We start from the raw sequence: 21702 nt of genomic DNA, 5'->3' as shown, positions 1-21702 counted from the left end.
GGGGGCTAGGCAGTCTACATCGGGCCAGAGATGACAAGGAACTTCCCCGAAACAAAGGAAGTTTTGGCAGCTGCTTGGGAATATTCCTTAAAGTCTCTGTCTCGAGTTAGACTAACCCCAGTTGACTCCAGTTATAGCCCTTAACACATGAAATGAGGGAGGGAGAAGCCCCACATCTATGAGGAGGAACAGAGAGATGAAAATCAGAGTCCCCTTACTCTGCTTGCCCCATTCCTTCAGACACAACAAATAACAGACAACAAAAAGACAAGACAAAGACAACCGCAAACCCAGCGGCCCTCATCCAGAGTCTGCCCTGGGTAGGGTTTTTTCTGGCCCCTACAGGGGTTACCCGGCCCCCTAAAACCAGACCCAGCGGCCTTTAACATGCCACTGTAGGGAACTTTCTCGGTTCCCTATGAGCATCCATTGACCCAGTGGGGAATTTTCTTGGTTCCCATTGGGTTCCCATATACCCAACGGTTGCGGTCCCCTCGACACGCTTGTTGGTGGGGATTTTCCCAGTCCCCTAGATGCACTCACTGGTGGGGATTTTCTCGGTCCCCTAGATGCACCCAATGTTTGGGATTTTCTCAGTCCCATGATTGCCTGGGAGGGCCCATACCCCCTGACAATCCTCCCCTGAGGGATGAGGCGTCCCCGCATCCACTCCAGCCCTGGGAGCTATGCTGCGTCCAGCTTCTCCCTGGTGGGCTTTATTACCCTGGAGCTCCGCAGACAGACAAACAGACAGACAGACAGACAGAAAAACACACAGATAGGATATCAAGGGGTCTTGAGATCTTACCTCCAGAGGCTTTCTGATGCTGGCTCAGTCCTCGCCGTTTTATCCCACGATGAGCCCCCACTGAAAGGGTCCGTAGACAAAAGGATGAGACTGATAGAAAGCGAAGGTCAAGCAAAGCTTTATTTTGCGCCAAGCATCGAGAATCAAACTGACCAGCCAGGGCCGTCTCTTGCAAAGAGGCGACCCCCCCCCCAGCCTCACAGACTAACTTTTATAGAGTAAAGACCATGTGGTTGAGCCTGCCTACACACAGGTCGCCAATTGAATTACATTCTACCCCATAGTAGTTATTTGAACTAGCCTATCACTCTGATCAGAATTGGCGCCCAAAAGGCAGGGCCCACATTCTTGGGTGGTTAGGGTGGTGCTTTCCTGATTGGATGTCTCCACCTGTCCGAACATGTCCTTGGCGGGTAGGGAGGTAATAGGTGTGCTGTCCCTTGATTGGACATTTCCATCTGGCCGGACACATCCTTGAATCTGGACTCCGTTATCGGGGGTATTTGGCCGTATTTCACCAATTCTGTTTCTAAGCGCTTTCCTCTTGGGGGAAGGGGCAGGTTCAATCTAAGTTTACTGCATAAACAACAAAATGGCTCGCTCTGGCTAAGTAGGCCTTCACAGAACAAGGGTGGAGAGTGGGAGGGGTGGGGAGAGAAGGGACAAGCCCCAGGGCAAGTGGGAGGAGCCCGAGATGCTGCCCGCCCTCCCAGGGCCTGTACCCTCAGCTGCAGCTGCCACCACCACCACCGGGAGCAGCTGAGCCCCCGGAGCCCTGGCGCTAGCAGAGAGTAGCGCCTCCAGCACCTTCTCAGCATGGGACCTGCCCCGGGGCAAGCAGGAGGAGCCCGAGATGCTGCCGGCCCTCCCAGGGCCTGTTCCCTCAGCTGCAGCTGCCATCACCACCACCTGGAGGAGCTGAGCGCTGGGAGCCATGGCTCTAGCAGAGAGTAGCACCTCCAGCGCCTTCTGAGCGTGCTCGCTTGGTGGGGCAGGGCTGTAGATCAGTCCAGGAAGGAGGCGAAGGTGGCATCCAGGCGCCCCTCATGGGGGAGGGGCATGCAGTATGTACAGAGAGATCCCACGGGACTGTCAGGGATGCAACAGGGCTTCACGCTGGACGTGGCGAGGCACCACCCACGGACTCAGCCTTGCATCTGGCTTTATACTTAGCAGGGAATCAAAATTTCCCCTCACTCTCTGCCTGCCTCTGTACCTACTTCTCATCTCTGTCTGTCAAAGGAAGAAATAAAATCTTAACAAAATAATAAAACAAACCTCAATATTCTTGTCGTTCATTAGGACCCCATGCGTCAAAATTTTCTTTTTACTTATTGAATTGAAGGAATTGGTTGTTTGATTGACGGAGTTGACAGAAGGAGAGAGACAGTGAGACAGGGAGCCCAAGTAGAGAGGAGGGAGGACAAGCAGGGGAAGTGCTGAGCAGAGAGCCCCAGGCAGGGCTTGATCCCAAGACCCTGGCATCAGGACCCCAGCAAAAAGCAGATGCTTCACAAGGAAGCCACCCAGGTGCCCCACTCCATGATTTAATCAATTGTTCCCTATTCAATCCGTTGGCTCAAGCCACACTTTTTTGGGTCTGCCTTCTCTGTGGGAACACTAACACATTGTGTTTTCCTTGGCTCTTTTGTGATCCCTGAGGATGTTAGGAATCTTTTCATGTGTTTATAGGCTGATGGTTTTCTCCTTGGGATATTTCTGTTCAAGGATTTTCATTGCTTTGAAGTGACCTACCTTTCTTTCTTCATTCCTAGTTATCCTATCTAGATTTGTATACAGTTCCTTAGCTGGTATCTCGATAGAGCTTTTCATCATTTTAGTCTTGTCATTTGGTGGGCAAGATGTTTAGTTTTTAAACTTGGAATGAGTAGAGTCCAACTTCCTAACCTTTCTTGGGCTTCCCGTTTTTGGTATCCTGTTCCACCATCTCTGCCAACTCCCCCAGATCCTAAAAATGTTTTCCTCTTGTATCTTCCAGAAAATGTCTGATGTCCTCTTTCATATTTAGGCTATATCAGTCTGGAATAGCGTTTTAGGCTCTTATGTTCCGTGCAGATATTCACATCATTGAGCACCCCTTTGTCAAAGTCTACCCTTTTCTGTTTGTCTGTTTTCTCTGATCATTTAAAGAGTCCTTTTGTAAGAAATCCTATCCCATCAGATTCTCCTCTCACTCTCTTTCTCCCTCACTCTTGCTCTCGCTTCTTTCTTCAGATTTGCTGGGGAATGACGAGTCCCTTTCATTTCCATGGAAATCCAAGAATTGGCTTATCCACGTACACAGGCACTGGATAGCTAGGAGACTGGGATTGCATTGAATCTCTCCATCAAAGTGGGGTCCATTCACACTTTACAATACCGATCATCCAATCTATGAACCTGTTCTATTAACCTAAATAACATATTAACATATTGGACATCCCATTGATTCAGATCATCAATTCCCCTTAGTCATCTTTGATGCTGATCTGGGTGGAAAATTGCTGGGTAGAGACTCTATAAAGTCTTGGGATAGATGAAATCTTTGTTTTGGTGCTCTCATCAATATAATTTTTCAACCTTTGTTCGTATGTCACAGAATTCCAATGAAGTTTTCTGAACTTTTAACTTCTATCCAATGACTTTGAGGAATTCACTTCCTGATTTTACTACTTTGTCCATTCTCTTAGAAAATCTTTCTCTACCAATGTCACTCCTTTTTTTCCAGTTGTTATACCTTCAATGTTTCCTCCATCACTTCTTATACACGCTATGATGTCCCCTTCTAAGTTGGAAGGAGAGTTGTTCCATTTGAGGTGTTCAATACTACCGAATTTGGTTTCTCCCTTGGTGAGCTGATTCTGTATCTCGGTGAAGCAGCACATCCTTATGTGGGTATTGATGTAATCTAACCAATTGAATCTTTTCATGAGAGTATAGAAACCATTGACATTTCATGAAATGACTGCGCCCCTAGGGGCTTTGAACAGATCCTTCCTTAATACCTAGAAAAGGAGCATGGCCTACAAACAATATAGCCTCTAGAACTATTGCATTGTCCACTTCTGTTGTTTCAGCCACTAGGCCTGTGGTATATTGTAATAGCATCCCTAGAAAACAAATATAAACCTTGTTAGAGGAAAAGAAACCAACCATAAGCCCATGGGGAATTGGAAAAGAAAAAAAAAACTATCAATATATATAGGTGTATCTATATCTATATATGAAAATATATCTAAATCTTTAAACCATTGAAAATGAACGCACATTTGTGAACCCTGTGAAAAGGAAAACAAGCAAACAAACAAACAAACAAAACTGCGCCCCATGATTCACTCAGCTTTTCACCTGGAGGAGTTCTGGATGGTGGGTGTAGGGAGGAGATTCCAAGGGAAAGATGGCAGTCTCACTGGTGTGAGGAAAGAGAGATTGGAATTCAGGAAGGCTGGAGTGATGAAAAGGCCATGGGTTCCAGAAAGAAGGAAGTCAAGTAGAAAACAAGCTCTTGGAAATACACACTGGAGTCCTCTGGAGTCCTGGCTCAATAGGAAGCAGTGTGTGTCTCAGAAAATGCCCCAGTTTCTAACAAGGAGGCAAGGCAACTGAACCAGATGGTTGTCAAGCCTCATACTAGGCTAGAGGTCATTGGAGTGCCAACCAGCCAGAGGGAAGTGTTCTTTTGGCTAAGTCAGAATATTCAGTAGAGACCCGGTAAGGATCATGAGTTAGGAGTGGGATCAAATGATCCCTCAAAGAAAGCTTCTTCTACAGATTCCCGAAACAAGTGGGAGAACCATTTGAGAAAGAGTCAGAATTACCTACTACTATCTCACTGCCCATGTGACAGCCAATAATAGAAGGCAGAGAGCAGCCTCCAAAGTATTCAGGTCATCGGAAGGAAGGCAGTTCAAAAGGGAAGAAGGAAGAGACGGGAAAAAGAAAACACGACTAGCGAGGTGGTAGACGTCAACTTCAACATTTCAACAATTGCTTTCAGAAGGAAAGAATACAATTCTGTTGAAAGAAAAGACCTACATATGTCAGTGAAAAACAAACTATCCATAGAAGGATGCAGAGGATTGTATAGATTTTGTGAAAGAAAATGATGTAAAGGGCTAGACCGTACCCAAACGCATCCTAAAAGGCTGATTTTCCTGGGTCTTGACAAGAGACAAGAGAAAGACACACGATAGAATGAACAAAGAAAGAAGACATTTCAGAACCACCAAGGATCCATTTAGAAGGACATGGCCAAAAATTAGCAAGACAGGAAACAACATGTGTTGGAGAGGATGTGGAGAAAGGGATCCCTCTTACACTGTTGGTGGGAATGCAAGTGGGTGCAGCCACTTTGGAGAACAGTGTGGAGATTCCTCAAGAAATTAAAAATAGAGCTTCCCTATGACCGTGCGATTGCACTACTGTGTATTTAGCCCAACGATACAGATGTAGTGAAAAGAAGGGCCATCTGTACCCCAATGTTTATAGCAGCAATGGCCACGGTCGCCAAACTGGGGAAAGAACCAGGATGCCCTTCAATGGACGAATGGATAAGGAAGATGTGGTCCATATACACTATGGAGTACTATGCCTCCATCAGAAAGGATGAATACCCAACTTTTGTAGCAACATGGACAGAAGTGGAAGTGATTATGCTGAGTGAAATAAGTCAAACAGAGAAAGTCAATGATCATACGGTTTCACTTATGTGTGGGGCATAACAAATAGCATGAAGGACAACGGGGGAGATGGAGAGGAGAAGGGAGTTGAGGGAAATTGGAATGGGTGGTGAACCATGAGAGACTATGCACTCTGAAAAACAATCTGAGTGTTTTGAAGGGGCGGGCTTTTGAGGTTGGGGGATCCAGGTGGTGGGTATTTTAGAGGGCACGGATTGCATGGAGCACTGGGTGTGGTACAGAAATAATGAATACTGTTTCACTGAAAAAATAAAAAAAATTAAGAAAAGAAAAAAAAAAAAGGCCATCCTCAAGGTGCCTGCATCCGATGAGAAAACTCATTGAGATCAACCACATTCAAGCCCCTAAAAAAAGGCTCTAGAAATTTCTTTGAAAGATTTTCTTTCTTGATTTGAGAGAGAATGAGAGAGAGAGAGCATGACAGAGGAGAACTTCAGAGGGAGAAGCAGACTCCCCAAGGAGCTGGGAGCCTGAAGCGGGAGGAGATCCTGCAAGTCCGGGGTCATGACCTGAGCCTAAGGGAGTCTCACAACCAATGGAGCCTCGCAAGCGCCCTTCTCCAGAAATTGGTCAACAAGAGCTGAGGGGCACCTGGGCGGCACCAACTGTGAAGTGCCCAATTCATGGTTGTGGCTCATGTGTGATCTCAAGCTCTTGCCATCTGGCAAGATCTGGGCTCAGGGCACAGTCCACTAGGACTCTCTCTTGTTCCTGCCTTTCCCACCTCCACCACTCATGTGTGCTCTTTCCCTCAAACAAACAAGGAAAACCCTTCCCAGAAATGAACAAGGGTGGAGAGTTGAAAGGGTGGGGAGAGAAGCCACAAGCCCTGAGGCCATCGGGAGGAGCCCGAGATGCTGCCCGCCCTCCCAGGGCCTGCTCCCTCAGTGGCCACCACAACCGCATCCCCGGCCACCACCCCAGGGAGCAGCTGACCCTCCGGAAGCCATGGTTCTAGCAAAGAGTAGCGCCTCCAGCGCCTTCTAAGTGTGCTCGCTTGGGGGGCCGGGGCCGTAGATCGGCCCAGGGAGGAGGAGAAGGTGGCGCCCAGTCGGCAGCCATGGTGGGAGTGGCAGGGCAGTTGTGCAGGGAGATCCCCACGGGACTGTAGGAGCTGCTGCATGGCTTCCCGCTGCCCCCCCGGAGCATGATGCACCATGTGACCACCATCCTCAACTCGCCTCCTCGGGGATCCAACCTCCAGATCAGCAGTTCAGGCATGCCACACCCCTACCTCACCTCTCTTCAGGGACCCCTGTCAGCTCTAGGCAGACCTGGAACTCCCCTGCCTGCCGAAATGCTCTGGGATCCACTCTCCTTCTACTCGATTGACATCGGCCCAAGGCTTTCTTGCCAAAGGGGGAAGACTACCTCAGGAATGCTTAACACCTCCTTTCCTTTCTTCCTTATTTCTCTCCACTTACCTTCATACCTGAACCAACTGGAAGGAACATATCCATGGAACATGGACATGCTCTGACATCTGAATCTTCCTAGCAGCTTTCTGAGGGCTCCTTATGCAAACAGAAACTCGTGTAGCGTAACACAGTGTGTTTGCCAATGATCCTCAAGAGAACAAGAGAGCGAAAAGCACTCCATTTTTACCTCCCTTTTCATGAAGTAGAACAGGGTCTTCTTCTTTCCTTCCTTCACTTCAGTTCCAATTCGTTTCCATGCAGTGTTCGTTCCTTTGCTTCAGGGGTAGGATTTCATGATTCCTCACCTGCACTGAACACCCAGAGCTCATCACAACGAGTGCCCTCCCTAAGAGCCCTCACCCATTGAATCCTTCCCCTCCACACCCCTGCTCTCAGCTGCCCTCAGTTGCTGCTCTATGTTGGAGTCTCTTTCCTCATTGTCCTATCTTTCTCCCCTCACTACGTTCATATTTTCTTTCTGAAATTCCATGGAAGTCAAATGATAGGTTATTGGTCATTTCTTATTGATATGGCTTAGCTAAATCCATTCGAGATCCATCCATATTCTTGCAAATGGTAAGATTTCATTCTTTTTGAACCTCGCACCTATTCCATTGAGAATATGTGGGAGGTTAGATACCTACATTCATATATTTATTATATATCTCGCTCAACAGTGAATGGACATTGGGACCTCCTCCATCGTTTCACTATGTCTGATAATGCTGGTGTCCATATCAAGGTGCTGTAACCCATTGAATGTGCATTTTTGTGCCTTGAGGGAAATTCTTAAGAGGGCAAATGCTGTATCCTAGGGTTGTTCAGTTTTGAGCATTTGGAGGAACCACCGTGCTCTTTTCCAGAATGGCTGTAAAAACCCGCATGCCCACCAACAGTGCATGAGGGTTCCCATGAATGCAGAACATTCCCTACCAGCAATTTCCTAAGGAGGAAACAGCAAACCTGGGGGATAAAATGACTCAGCGTGAAGCAAGCAGACCCAGAAATTCACCCCAGGGTGAATCCTGACGCCATGCCCTGGGAAGCCATCAGAATGTCTCTATCCAGTGGAATTCCCAAACTCTCCTTCTGACTTCACCATCCATGGAACTGCAGAGAAAGGAAGCCATGGCCAGCTCTCTAGAGGGTCTTCTGAGTGAAACTAGAAAGTCAAGCTTCCCTTTTCAATCGTCCAAGCCTCCTTGGAATCCTTTGGAATGTTCCCTCTGCACTCATCGCAACTTTTTGGATCAAAAAGACAAATCCATTAGGATCCATCCCCTTGGACAAAGGAGAAGCCATCCTCTAAGCTTCTAGCTGACCACAAACAGCCCCCTCACTCTAGATGCCGGCCATTCCACCACAGCCTAGGACCAATGAATCAACAGTGTTCCATGAAGGAACGCCTTCTAGGTCCCAAACACACACCGAGTCCATCTCATCTTCCTTTTCGAATCCAAGGGATTGCCTAGGAACGAGATGCACCAAATACCTCTGTGAGCCAGAAAGAAGCAGAGAAAATGAGATCCCCTGCCAGGTGCTCCCTGCAAGGAAACTCAGGAACCCTAGCACCCACGCTCCATGGCTGACAGCTGCGTTCGTGGGACTTTTTGTCTCCACTGGAGATGAGAGAAAACCCAGGATGTTTTGGGTGAGAGAGAAGTTTTACCTCCCATGCTGGCATGGATGTGCCACTGTGCCCCACGGGCCTGCTGTTTGCTCTGAATGCCGACGTCCTGGGAGAAGCTGCATGACGGATTCAGACGCTCATTTCCAAACTTCAGGTCTCGTGGAGCCAGAGCAAAGAAGGGTTGTCAGGTGTGGATATGGAGGCGCCTACCCCCTAAAGCCTACACACCTGCTCCAATTCCTGGGAGAAGGAGAGACACATGCTTGTTTCTTAAGTGGTCATTCACTTCCTTGTCAAGCTGGCCGATGCCCTTGTCCTTGTTGGAGAAGCAAATAGACTCTTCCAAACAGACACTCAACTCCTCGGTTCCAAAGGCACCATGGGTTGAATTGGTTTCCCCCGGCTCCAGTGGCCCACCGGGAGGACCCTGCTGAACCATCCTGACAGCACATTCCCATCAACCTGGGGCAACGGGTCACAGTGCTGACTGAGTGGGGGCCTGACTCCGGCAATTCTTACCACCATTCCTGAGCCTGGGGAAACAGAGTCTTCAGCTCAACACTCTGTCCTGGAAAAACAAGCTGCAGGACCTCACGTTTCCTGCAGGACGTCACCACTGCTCTAAGAACCAGCAGGCTGCACAGTCACCTCTTCTGGTGTGTTTGCCACAGCAACTCGCCACTGCGCCCAGGGGTGTCAAGCAGCATAGCACCATAACATGCTCTCGGGAACCACAGGTCACTACGCCCTCCAGTGGCATGAATCGGTACTGCCGAGCATTCCACAGACTCCTAATGCAGCTCCGAAAACCCTCTGTCGCTTTAGAGCGACACTGACACTGTTCCTCCAGATTGGGACTACTAGGCCAACGTGACGACTCCACAGGCCAACAAGCGGAAGCGATACCATCCAGACTTGGGTGAAAGCCTCAAAACGAGAGAAACGTTCATGACCCACGTGAGGCTACAGCCAAATATTGGCGCCCAAAGTGGTTCAAAAAATCGGAGTTAGATGACCGGCCCCAAGGTACATGAATTCTTCTCAGGAACGCTCCCCTGTGTCACGGCCTCCGGGTACGTGGTGGCGTCTGGGAGCTTTTACCGGGTGACCGTGACAGGCACCGAGCCAGAAAGGGCCCTCTGCCATGGGTATCAGGGCGGTCCACAGGGCTGCCTAATGCCGGCCAATTCTCATGAGCATTCTGCTCAAACCGATCCCAGTTTGGGCAGAATGCTCGTGAGAATTGGCCGGAAAACGCCCAGTGAACTTGCTTAGGGCGCCGCACGTCTTCAGGGCAGACCCCTGGGCCTGGCCCAGCCTCATGAGCCGTCGCGTCCGAACCCCGCCAGGAAGACTTCCAGGAGTCAGGCTCCAGCGAGGGCGATGCCTCCTGCTCCTCAGACTGCGGTGGTAACCTACCTGGCCCTGTCCGCTGGGGCCCAGCCTTCCCCGAGCCCCGGACATGAACCCTCACCAGCTCCCTCAGCCTTTCATTTCCAGGGTCCTGTACCTCGGGGCCTCCACCTGGGGAACCCGGAGTCCGCGCCAGGAATCCCCCTCCCACCCCAGCGCAAAACGTGCCATTCGCCATCACGGACAGGCCTCAGAGGTAGAGAAATCTTCGTTCACCATCAGAGGTCAGCAACATCCTTGGGGGCCCCAGCAGCCCAAATAGGCAGAGACAGACGCACGGTCCCAACCCGTCCCTCAACTCTGCTCCAGAAACGCTCCCCTTTGCCGGGACCCCCGGTTGGGCCGCATCGTCTCGGCACATTTTCCAGGTGGCCGCGACAGGCCCCGAGCGAGAAAGGGCCCTCGGCCACGGGGAGCAGGGCGGTCCGCAGGGCTGCCCAACGCCGGCCAATTCTCACAAGCGTTCTGCCCAAATCGATCCTGGTTTGGGCGGAACGCTCCTGAGAATTAGCTGGAAAACACCCAGCGAACTCGCTTTGGTCACCGCACCTCTGCAGGGCAGCCCCTGTGCCAGGCCCGGCATCACGAGCCGTCGGGTCCGAACCCCGCCAGGAATCCCTCTGGGATTCAGGCTCCAGCGAGGGCGACGCCTCTTGCTCCTCAGCCTGTGGTGGTCCCCTACCTGGCCCTGTCAGCTGGGGCCAGGCCTGCCCCGAGACCCAGACACAAACCCTAGCCTGCTCCCTCAGCCTTTAGTTCCAGGTCCTGTCCCTCGGGGCCTCCACCTGGGGAACCCTGAGTTCCGCGCCACGACTCCCCCTCCCAGCCCGGAGCAAAACGTGGCTTTCGGCGCTCAGGAGAATCCTCAGAGGGAGAGAAACTTTCGTTCCCCAACTGAGGACATCCCCACCCTTGGGCGCCCCAGCCGCCCGTATAGCCTGAGGCTAAAGCCCGGCCGCAACCCGTCCCTCAACTCTGATCCCGGAATGCTCCGTTGCGCCGGGATCCTGGATGGGCTGCGTCGTCTGGGCGCGATTTCCGGGTGGCCGGGACAAGCCCTGAGCGGGAAAGGGCCCTCGGGCACGGGAGCAGGGCGGTCCGCAGGGCTGCCCAACGCCGGCCAATTCTCTCGAGCGTTCTGCCCAATCCGATCCGGTTTGGGCAGAATGCTCGTGAGAATTGGCTGTAAAACGCCCGGCAAACTCGCTTCGGACGCCGCACGAATTCAGGGCAGTCGCCTGGGCCTGGCCCGGCCTCGTGAGCCGACACCTCCGAATCCCGCCAGGAAGCCATACGCGAGTCAGGCTTCAGTGAGGGCGATGCCTCCTGCTCCTCAGCCTACGGTGGTCCCCATACCTGGCCCTGTCCGCTGGGGCCGGGCCTTCCCTGAGCCCCGGACACGAACCTTCACCTGCTCCCTCAGCCTTCCATTTCCAGGCTCCTGTCCCTCGGGGCCTCCACCTGGGAACCCTGAATCCCGCGCCAGGACTCACCCTCTCACCACGGCGCAAAACGTGGCTTTCGGCACTCCGAAGAAGCCTCAGAGGGAGAGAAACTTCTGTTCCCCAACTGAGGTCATCCCCACCCTTGGGCGCCTCAGTCGCCCATATAGGAGGAGGCTGATTCCCGGTCGCAACCCGTCCCTCAACTCTGCTCCGGGAATGCGCCCTTGCGCCGGGAACCCCGGTTGGGCCGCGTCGTCTCTGTGCGTTTTCTGGTTTGCCGCAACTGACCCTGAGCGAGAATGGGCCCTCGTCCATGGGGAGCATGGCGGTCCGCAGGGCTGCACAACGCTGGCCAATTCCCACTAGTGTTCTTCCCAAACCGATCCCGGTTTGGGCAGAACGTTCGTGGGAATTGGACGGAAAACGCCCGGCGAACTCGCTTCGGGCGCTGCTCGTCTGCAGGCCAGCCCCCTGGTCCTGAACCGGCATCGTGAGCCATCGTGCCTGCACCCCCAAGGAATCCCTCCAGGAGGCAGACTCCAGCGAGGGCGACTCCTCTTGTTCCTCAGCCTGTAGTTGTCCCTTACTTGGCCCCATCCACTGGGGCTGGGCCTGCCCCGAGCCCCAGACACAAACCCTCGCCTGCTCCCTCAGCCTTCAGTTACCGGGTCCTGTCCCTCGTGGCCTCCACCTAGGGAACCCTGAGTACCGCGCCACGACTCCCCCTCCCACCCAGGTGCAAAACGGCTTCCGGCGCTCCGGAGAAGCCTCAGAGGGAGAGAAACTTTCGTTCCCCAACTGAGGTCATCCCCACCCTTGGGCGCCCCAGCCGCCTCTATAGGTGGAGGCTGATGCCCACCTGCAACCCGTCCCTCAACTATGCTCCGGGAATGCTCCCTTGCGCAGGGACCCCGGGGTGGGCCGCGACATCTGGGCGTGTTTTCCGGGTGGTCGTGACAGGCCCTGAGTGAGAAAGGGCCCTCGGCCACGGGGAGCAGGGCGGTCTGCAGGGTTGCCCAACAGAGGCCAATTCTCACGAACGTTCTGCCCAAACCGATCCCAGTTTGGGCAGAACGCTCGTGAGAATTGGCCGGAAAACGCCCAGCGAACTCGCTTTGGGCCCCGAACGTCTTCAGGGCAGCCCCCTGGGCCTAGCCCGGCATCTCGAGATGTCGCGCCCCAACCCCTCCAGGAATCTCTCCGTGAGTCAGGCTCCAGCGAGGTCGATGCCTCTTACTCCTCATCCTGTGGTGGTCCCCTACCTGGCCCTGTCCACTAGGGCCGGGCCTGCCCGGCGCCCCGGACACGAACCCTCGCCTGTCCCTCAGCCTTCCATTTCCAGGCTCCTGTCCCTCGGGGCCTCCACCTGGGGAACCCTGAGTCCTGCGCCATGACTCCCCCTCCCACCCCGGAGCAAAACGTGCCTTTTGCGCCACGGACAAGCCTCAGAGAGAGAGAAACCTTCATTCCACAGCAGAGGTCAGCACCACCCTTGGGCGCCCATGCCGCCCGAATAGGCAGAGACAGACAAGCGGAACCAACCTGTCCCTCAACTGTGCTCCTGGAACGCTACCTTGCGCTGGGACCCCCGGTGGGGCCGCGTCGTCTGGGCGCCTTTTCCGGGTTGCTGCGACAGGCCCCGAGCGAGAAAGGGCCCTCGGCCACGGGGAGCAGGGCGGTCCGCAGGGCTGCCCAATGCCGGCCCATTCTCACGAGCGTTCTGCCATAACCGATCTCGGTTTGGGCAGAACGCTTGTGAGAATTGGCCAGAAAACTCCCGAGGAACTTTCCTCGTGCACCGCACGTCTGCAGGCCAGCCCTCTGGGCTGGCCCAGCATCGCGAGCTGTCGAGTCTGAACTCCGCCAGGAATCCCTCTGGGAGTTAGGCTCCAGCGAGGGTGACGCCTCTTGCTCCACAACAAACCCTCGAATGCTCCCTCAGCCTTCATTTTCCGGGGTCCTGTCCCTCGGTGCCTCCACCTGGGGAACACTGAGTCCCTCGCCACGAGTCCCCCTCCCACCCTGGCGCAAAACAGGGATTTCGGCACCATGGACAAGCCTCCGAGAGAGAGAAACCTTCGATCCCCAAGCGAGGTATGCCCCACATATGGGCGCCCCTGCCGCCCGTATAGGCGGTGGCTGACGCCCGGCCGCAACCCGTCCCTCAACTCTGCTCTGGGAACTGTCCCTTGCGCCAGGGCCCTCGTGTGGGCCGCGTCGTCTCGGCGCGTTTTCCGGGTGGCTGCGACAGGCCTCGAGCGAGAAAGGGCCCATGGCCACGGGGAGCAGGGCGGTCCGCAGGTTTGCCCAACGCCAGCCAATTCTCACCAGCGCACGGCCCAATCTGATTCCGGTTTGGACAGAACGCTCATGATAATTGGCCGGAAAACGCTCGTCGAACTCACTGCGGACGCCTCACGTCTGCAGTGCTGTCCCGTGGACCTGGCCCGGCCGCGCGAGCAGTCGCAACCGAACCCTGCCAGGAAGCCCTCCAGGAGTCAGGCTCCAGCGAAGGCGACGCCTCCGGCTCCTCAGCCTGTGGTGGTCTCCAACCTGGCCCTGTCCGTTGGGTCCGGCCTGCCCCAAGACCAGGACATGAACCCTCGCCTACTTCCTTAGCATTCCGTTTCCATAGTCCTGTCCCTCGGGGCCTCCAATTGGGGAACCCTGAGTCCCACGCCACAATTCCCCTCCCACCCCGGCGCCAGCCGTGCCTTTAGGCACTTCAGATGAGCCTTAGAGGGAGAGAAACCTTTGTTCCCCAACTAAGGTCAGCCGCACCCAGGGGCGGCCCAGTCGCCCCAAAAGTCGGAGGCGGTCACCCCGCCACAACCCGTCCCTCAACTCTGCTCTGGGAACGCTCCCCTGCGCTGGGGCCCCCGGGTGGCCATTGTGTCTCAGCACATTTTCCGGGTGGCCGCGACGGGCATCTAGCAAGAAAGGGCCCTAGGCTATGGGTACAGGGAGGTCCGCAGGCCTGCCCAATGCCGGCCAATTCTCATGAGCATTCTGCCAAAACGGATCTCTGTTTGGACAGAAAACTCGTGGGAATTGCCCGGTAAACGCCTGGCGAACTCGTTTCAGGTGCTACACCTCTGCAGGGCCAAACCATGGGCCTGGCCCGACCGCATGAGCGGTCGCATCCAAAGCCCACCAGGAAGCCCTCGTGGAGTCAAGACTCCAGCGAGGGCAACACCTCCTATTCCTCAACCTGTGGTGGTCCCCTACCTGGCCCGGTCCTTTGGGGCTGGGCCTGCCCCGAGACCTGGACACAAACTCACGTCTGCTTCCTCAGCCTTCCGTTTCTAGGGTCCTGTCCCTCGGGGCCTCCACCTGGGGAACACTGAGTCCCGCGCCACGACTCCCCCTTCTATCCCGGCACAAAACGTGGCTTTCGGCGCTCCGAAAGAGCCTCAGAGGGAGAGAAACTTTCGTTCCCCAACTGAGGTCATCTCCACTCTTGGGCGCCCCAGCCGCCCGAATAGGCAGAGGCTGACGCCCAGCCACAACCAGTCCTTCAACTCTGCTCCAGGAATGCTACCTTGCGCCCGGACCCCCGGTTGGGCCGCGTTGTCTCGGAGTGTTTTCCGGGTGGCCGCGACAGGCCCCGAGTAAGAAAGGGCCCTCAGCCTCGGGGAACAAGGTGGTCCGTAGGGCTGGCCAATGCCGGCCAATTCTCACGAGTGTTCTGCCCAAACCTATCCCAGTTTGGGCAGAACCTTCGTGAGAATTGGATGAAAAACGCCCGGCGAACTGGCATGGGGTGCCACACGTCTGTAGGGCAGCCGCCTGGGCCTGGCCTGGCTTCGTGAGCCATCGTGTCTGAACCCCGCCAGGAAGCCATCCGGGAGTCAGGCTCCAGCGTGGGTGACGCCACCTGCTCCTCAGCCTGCGGTGGTCCCCTACCTAGCCCTGTCTGCTGGGGCCGGGGCATCCCTGAGCCCCGGAAACGAACCCTCGCCTGCTCCCTCAGCCTTCCGTTTCCAGGGTCCTGTCCCTTGGGGCCTCAACCAGGGGAACACTGAGTCCCCCGCCTGGACTCCCCCTCCCACCCTGGCACCAAACGTGCCTTTCGGCACCTCGGACAAGCCTCAGAGGGAGAGAAATCTTCGTTCCCCAGCAGAGGTCAGCACCACCCTTGGGGGGACCAGCAGCCCGAATAGGCGGAGACAGATGCGCCGCCCCAACCTGTCCCTCAACTCTGCTCTGGGACCGCTCCCCTTTGCCGGGACACTCAGTTGGGCCTCGTCGACTGGGCGTGTTTTCCAGGTGGCCGCGACAGGCCCCGAGTGAGAAAGGGACTTGGCCACGGGGAGCAGGGCGGTCCGCAGGGCTGCTCTACGCCGGCCAATTCTCACAAGCGTTCTGCCATAATCGATCCCAGTTAGGGCTGAACGCTCATGAGAACTGGCCGGAAAATGCCCGAGGAACTCTTCATGCAACGCACGTCTACAGGCCAGCCCTCTGGGCTGGCCTGGCATTGAGAGCCGACGCATCTGAACCCTGCCAGGAATCCCTCCGGGAGTCAGGCTCCATCAAGGACGACTCCTCTTGCTGCTCAGCCTGTGGTTGTCCCCTACTTCGCCCTGTCCGCTGGGGCCGGGCCTGCCCCAAGGTCCGGACACGAACCCTCGCCTGCTCCCTCAGCCTTCCGTTTCCAGGGTCCTGTCCCTCGGGGCCTCCACCTGGGGAACCCTGAGTTCCATGCCACGAATCCCCACCCACCCCAGTGCAAAACGTGGCTTTCGACGCTCCAGAGAAGCCGAGGGAGAGAAACTTCCGTTCCCCAACTGAGGTCATCCCCACCCTTGGGAGCCCTAGCCACCCATATAGGCAGAGGCTGACGCCTGGCCGCAACCCGTCCCTCAACTCTGCTCCGGGAATGCTCCCTTGTGCCAGGACCCCCGGTTGGGCCGCATCGTCTCGGAGCCTTTTCCGGGTGGCCGCGACAGGCCCTGAGCGAGAAAGGGCCCTCAGCCACGGGGAGCAGGGCAGTCCGAAGGGCTGGCCAACGCCGGCCAATTCTCACGAGCGTTCTGCCCAAACCGATCCCAGGTTGGGAAGAACACTTGTGACATTTGGCCAGAAATCGCCCGGCGAACTCGCTTGGGCACCACACGTCTGCAGGTCAGCCCTCTGGGCTGGCCCGACATCACGAGCCGTTGCGTCTGAACCCCGCCAGGAATCCCTCCGGGATTCAGGCTCCAGCGAGGGGGACGCCTCTTGCTCCACAGCCTGTGGTGGTCCCCTACCTGTCCCTGTTCTCTGCGGCCGGGCCTGCCCCGAGCCCCAGACATGAACCCACACCTACTCCCTCAGCCTTACGTTTCCAGGTTCCTGTACCTCGGGGCATCCACCTGGGAACACTGAGTTCCACGCCACGACTCCCCCGCCCACCCCGGTGCAAAACGAGGCTTTCAGCGCTCCGGAGAAGCCTCACAGGGAGAGAAACTTTCGTTACCCAACTGAGGTCATCCTCAACCTTGGGCGCCCCAGCCGCCCGTATAGGCGGAGGCTGACTCCTGACCGCAACCCGTCCCTCAACTCTGCACCGGGAATGCTCCCTTGCGCCGGGACGCCCGTTTTGGCCGCATCGACTGGGCACGTTTTCCAGGTGGACGCGACAGGCCCCAAGCGAGAAAGGGCCCTCGGCCACGGGGAGCAGGGCGGTCCGCAGGCTGCCCAACGCCGGCCAGTTCTCACCAGCGTTCTGCCCAAACCAATCCTCGTTTGGGCAGAACGCTCATGAGAATTGGCCGGAAAACACCCGGCGAACTCGATTCGGGTGCCACACGTCTGCAGGGCATTCTCCTAGGACTGGGCCTGCATCGCAAGCCATAGCGTCCGAACCCCGCTAGGAATCCCTCCGGGAGTCAGGCTCCAGCGAGGGCGACGCCTCTTGCTCCACAGCCTGTGGTGGTCCCCTACCTGGCCCTGTTCGCTCGGGCCGGGCCTGCCCCGAGTCCCGGACACGAACCCTCGCCTGCTCACTCAGCCTTCGGTTTCCAGGGTCCTGTCTCTCGGGGCCTCCACCTGGGGAACCCTGAGTCCCGCACCAGGAATCCCCCTCCCACCCCGGTGCAAAACGTGCCTTTCGGCAACACGGACAAGCCTCAGAGGGAGAGAAATCTTCGTTCCCCAGCAGAGGTCAGCACCCCGTTGGGGGCCCTAAAAGCCCGAATAGGCGGAGGCGGATGTGTGGCCCCAACCCGTCCCTCAACTCTGCTCTGGGAATGCACCCTTTGCCGGGACCGCCGGTTGTGCCGCGTCTTCTCGGCGCGGTTTCCAGGTGGCCGCGACAGGCCCCGAGCGAGGAACGGCCCTCGGCCACGGGAAGCAGGGCGGTCCGCAGGGCTGCCCAACGCCAGCCAATTCTCACGACCGTTCTGCCCAAACCGATCCCGGTTTGGGCAGAACGGTCGTGAGAATTGGCCGGAAAACGCCCGGCGAACTCACTTCGGGCACCGCACGTCTTCAGGGCAGCACCCAGGGCCTGGCACGGCATCGCGAGCTGTCGCGTTCGAACCCCGCCAGGAATCCCTCTGGGAGGCAGGCTCCAGCGAGGGCGACGCCTCTTGCTCCACAGCCTATGGTGGTCCCCTACCTGGCCCTGTCCGATGGGGCCGGGCCTGCCCCAAGCTCCGGACACGAACCCTTGCCTGCTCCCTCAGCCTTCAGTTACCAGGGTCCTGTCCCTCGGGGCCTCCACCTGGGGAACCCAGAGTCCTGCGCCACGACTCCCCCTTCCACCCCGGCACAAAACGTGGCTTTCGGCGCTCCGGAAGAGCCTCAGAGGGAGAGAAACTTTTGTTCCCCTACTGAAGTCATCCCCACCCTTGGGCGCCCCAGCCGCCTGAATAGGCGGAGGCTGATGCCCGGCCGCAACCCGTCCTTCAACTCTGCTCTGGTAATGCTCTTTTGCGCCGGGACCCAGGGTTGGGCCGTGTCGTCTCGGAGCATTTTCCAGGTGGCCGCGACAGGCCCCGATCGAGAAAGCGCCCTCAGCCATGGGGAGCAGGGCGGTACGAAGGGCTGGCCAATGCCGGCCAATTCTCACGAGCGTTCTGCCCAAACCGATCCCAGTTTGGGCAGAAACTCGTGAGAATTGGCTGGAAAACGCCTGGCGAACTGGCATCAGGTGCCACACGTCTGCAGGGCAGCCGCATGGGCCTGGCCCGGCATCGTGAACCATCGCGTCCGAACACTGCCAGGAAGCCATCCGGGAGTCAGGCTCCACCGAGGCGATGCCTCCTGATCCTCAGCCTGTGGTGGTCCCCTACCTAGCCCTGATTGCTGAGGCTGGGCCATCCCTGAGCCCCGTAAACGAACCCTCGTCTGCTCCCTCAGCCTTCCGTTTCCAGGGTCCTGTCCCTCGGGGACTCCACCTTGGGAACCCTGAGTCCCTTGCCTGGAATCCCGCTCCCACCTTGGCGCCAATCATGCCTTTCTGCACCATTGACAAGCCTCAGAGGGAGAGAAATCTTCGTTCCCCAGCAGAGGCCAGCACCACCCTTGGGGGTGCCTCAGTAGCCCGAATAGGTGGAGATGGACGCGCGGCCCCAACCCGTCCCTCAACTCTGCTCCAGGAATGCTCCCCTTTGCCGGGACTCCCGGTTTGGCTGCGTCGACCGGGTGCGTTTTCCAGGTGGCTGCGACAGGCCCTGAGCGAGAAAGGGCCCTTGGCCACAGGGAGCAGGGCGGTCCCCAGGGCTGCCCAAGGCCTTTCATTTCTCACGAGCCTTCTGCCCAAACTGATCCTGGTTTGGGCAGAACGCTCGTGAGAATTGGCCAGAAAACGCACAAAACTCGCTTCGGGCGCCGCAGTCTGCAGGGCCACACCCTGGGCCTAGCCCGGCCTCATGCGGTCTCCTCCGAACGCCACCAGGAAGCCCTCCGCGAATCACGCTCCATCCAGGGCCTCGCCTCCTGCTCCTCAGCCTGTGGTGGTCCCCTTCCCTGCCATGTCCGCTGGGGCCGGGTCTGCCCCGAGCCCCGGACACGAACCATCGCCTGCTTCCTCAGCCTTCCATTTCCAGGGTCTTGTCCCTCGTGGCCTCTACCTGGGGAAACCTCAGTCCCGCGCCACGACTCGCCCTCCCACCTTGCACAAACCGTGCCTTTCGGTGCCACGGACAAGCCTCATAGGGAGAGAAAACCTCATTCCCCAACTGAGGTCAGCCCCACCATTGGGCGCCCCAGTGGCCCGAATGGTCGGAGCGGACACACAGCCACAATCCATTCCTCTACTCTGTTCTGGGAACGCTCCCCTGTGCCGTCATCTTAGCATGTTTTTCCCCTGGACGCCACATGCCCTTATTTTGTAAGCGACCTCTGCCACGGAGTACAGGGCGGTCCTCAGTTCCGCCCAACTCCGCCCAATTTTCATGTGCTTCCTCTCCATGCTGATCCCGATTTTGGAGCGGAGCTAACCTGGTCTTTCTTGTAAACCACCCCACCCTCCTTGGCCTCCCTGCCCAGAATCCCAGACTCTGCCACACTGCAGGACCCATTTCCTGAAGTCAATCCCGAGGGGTGCCCTCTCGGCGCTGGCAGATCGGAGTAGCCATTCCCCACGTCCATAACCCTAACCCTAACTTGCGTTTTCAGGCTTCCTTCTACAGGGGCCTGTCCCGCAAACTCTCTGGCTTGGGAACACTGAAGTCACACCATAGGAGTCCGCCTGCCCCCTCGGAGTTAACCAGTCTGATTGGAGCTGCACGGGGCCATCAGAGCCAGTGAAAAACTGCGTGTCCCCATGAGTACTCCCCCACGTTCTGCTGCCCCCCCGGAGCATGCGCCACCTGACCACCATCCTCAACTTGCCTCCTCAGGGATCCAACCTCCAGATCAGCAGTTCGGGCATGACACACCCCTACCTCAGCTCTCTTCAGGGTTTCCTGTCAGCTCTAGGCAGGCCTGGAACACCCCTGCCTGCCGAAAAGTCTGGGATCCACTCTCCTTATTCTCGATTGACATCGGCCCAAGGCTTCCTTGACAAAGGGCTATACCTTCTTCCTGACTGCTTAACATCTCCTTTCATTTCTTCCTTATTTCTCTCCACTTACCTTCGTACCTGGACAAACTGGAAGGAACATATCCATGGAACATGGACATGCTCTGATATCTGAATCTTCCTGGCAGCTTTCTGAGGACTCCTTATGCAAACAGAATCTCGTGTAGCGAAACACAGTGTGTTTGCAAATGACCCTCAAGAGAACAAGAGAGCGAAAAGCACTCCATTTTTACCTCCCTCTTCATGAAGTAGAACAGGGTCTTCTTCTTTTCTTCTTTCACTACAATTCCAATTCGTTTCCATGCAGTGTTCATTCCTTTGCTTCAGGGGTAGGATTTCATGATTCCTCGCCTGCACTGAACACCCAGAGCTCATCACAATGAGTGCCCTCCCTAAGAGCCCTCACCCATTGAATCCTTCCCCTCCACACCCCTGCTCTCTAGCTGCCCTCGGTTGCTGCTCTATGTTGGAGTCTCTTCCCTCATTGTCCTATCTTTCTCCCCTCACTACGTTCATGTTTTCTTTCTGAAATTCCATAGAAGTCAAATGATAGGTTATTGGTCATTTCTTATTGATATGGCTTAGCTAAATCCATTCGAGATCCATCCATATTCTTGCAAATGGTAAGATTTCATTCCTTTTGAACCTAGCTCCTATTCCATTGAGAATATGTGGGAGGTTAGATAGCTACATTCATATATATATATATATATATATACATATATATATATATATCGCTCATCAGGGAATGGACATTGGGACCTCCTCCATCGTTTCGCTATGGTTGATAATGCTGGTGCCCATATCACAGTGCTGTAACCCATTGAATGTGCATTTTTGTGCCCTTGAGGAAAATTCTTAAGAGGGCAACTGCTGTATCCTAGGGTTGTTCAGTTTGAGCATTCGGAGGAACCACCATGCTCTTTTCCAGAGTGGCTACAAAAAACCCATATGCCCACCGATAGTGCACGAGGGTTCCTCTGGATGCAGAACATTCCCTGCCAGCAATTTCCTAAGGAGGAAATAGAAAACCTGGGGGATAACATGACTCAGACAGCATGCAGCAAGCAGCCCCCGACATTCACCACAGAGTGAATCCTGACGCCATGCCCTGGGAAGCCATCAGAATGCCTCTATCCAGTAGAATTCCCAAAGACTCTCCTGACTTCACCACCCATGGAACAGCAGAGAAAGGATGCCATGGTCAACTCTCTAGAGGGACCTCTGAGTGAAACTAGAAAGTCAAGCTTCCCTTTTCAATCGTCCAAGGCTCCT

Source organism: Lontra canadensis, unplaced genomic scaffold, assembly GCF_010015895.1.
Source record: "Lontra canadensis isolate GAN:19392208 unplaced genomic scaffold, GSC_riverotter_1.0 scaffold241, whole genome shotgun sequence".
Classification (NCBI taxonomy): Eukaryota; Metazoa; Chordata; class Mammalia; order Carnivora; family Mustelidae; genus Lontra; species Lontra canadensis.
The sequence above is the reverse complement of the archived record's forward strand: the minus strand, read 5'-3'. Positions refer to the sequence as shown.